We start from the raw sequence: 1,625 nt of genomic DNA, 5'->3' as shown, positions 1-1,625 counted from the left end.
CCGCCCCCCCCCCCCCCCCCCGGCCCAGCCGCTCAGCGTCCGGCCTGCGGAGGCCGGCCAGAGGAGAGGGGCCTTTAGCCAGGCATCCGGGCCTCCCGTGCCCACTGCCCTGAGCTGGACCTTGCCCGTGCCGGGCCCAGGACCATCCGGCCCGTTCCCCAGCTGAGCCCTGGGCCGGGTGATGGAGCTGGAGAAGGTGCCGCGCGCGGCGCTGTCCAGCCCGGCCCGGGGCCGCCCGCGCGCTGGCCGAGATAAGGCCGGCCAAGCCCGGCTGCTTCTTCAATCACTGGAGCCCGTGGCCGTGCGGCTTCCGATGCCGGGGCTCCCCTGGGAGGCCGTTCTCCCCGGGCCCAAGCCGTCACCTTCGGGGGCTCTGCGTGAAAACCTGATGGGTTTATCGGCCTGTCGCCTCCTTCCCTAGCTCTCTCTCTCTGTCTGTCTGTCTCTCACACCCACACACTCTCACACACTCACACACTCAGCCCCAATCACCAGCTCCCCGTGAAGCCCTGGGTTCCAGGTCAGCCTGGAGCGGGGGAGGCTGTTTTGTGATTATTTGCTAGAGGATGGAGATACCGAGACAAAGCCATTCTATTGGGAAGTGGGAGGTGGGCAGGCCGGGATCAAAGTTGGAAATTCCTGAGCTGCCAGGCTCTGGTGATCAAGGGAAAGATAGCCCTTCACCTGGTGATCTCTTCAGCTCCCATGGATTTAACCACCAGCTCCTCCCTGTTGTTTCTCAGATCTATTTGTCCAGCCCTAACCTCTCTCCTAACATCCTAACTTGCATCTCATTACACATCTCAGAATGGATGTCCCTTAACCCGAACCCTAACCCTAAATGCCCAGACACACCCCTAGGCCTAGGCCCAAACATTGCAGCGCATCCTCTGAGTTGGTCTCTAGGCTCTGGGGAGCCTTGAGGTGGCAGGGCCTTGTACATCTATGAGAGAGCAGCAGGGGGCAGGGGGAGTGACCCCAGGGGGGCTGGCAACTCCTACCCCATGATGACCAGGTCATCAGAGAGAGCGGGCACAAATCCAACCAGCAGTGGAGCCAGTGATGCAGAAAACAAACCTTGGCAAACACACACAAACACAATACATCTATGAAAGATAGCCACCCAAGACAGAAACAGCTCCCAGAAGGGGGAATTCTATCCAAGTATTGACCCTCAGAGCCCAGCAGAGAGCTGTAAGGAAGCAACTGCATGAAGATGAGAGTGAGAGAGAGAAAAAAAAAAGAGAAAAGAAGAGAAGGCCTTGTGGTCCCCAAGAGCTGTGAGCTTCTCCTTTGACACACGTGTCCCCTACAGAGGGGTGTTCTTACCTTTGGGCCCATCCCCTCCCCTCCTTCCTTGGGTGTGCAGGCGCAGAATATATCTCCTATTTGGGGGCAATGTTTTACATCAACTATTTGTACCATACCTCCTCATTAAACACCTTTGCTAAAAGCTAATTGAGCTACTGGCTGATAATTATTTGGAAGCACACCAGTAGGGACCCATGAGTGGCAGTACTAGAAATCCCAACCCCTCAAGGTTGCCCCAAGAACACCGAATCCTGAAGGCTCACCAATGTAAGCAACCCAAGTCTGCCGCACTGAAGAAAAGAGGAGAATCAGGG

The sequence above is a fragment of the Vombatus ursinus genome, unplaced genomic scaffold (assembly GCF_900497805.2).
Source record: "Vombatus ursinus unplaced genomic scaffold, bare-nosed wombat genome assembly UNPS02014790.1, whole genome shotgun sequence".
Lineage (NCBI taxonomy): Eukaryota > Metazoa > Chordata > Mammalia > Diprotodontia > Vombatidae > Vombatus > Vombatus ursinus.
Note: the sequence above shows the minus strand (reverse complement) of the source record.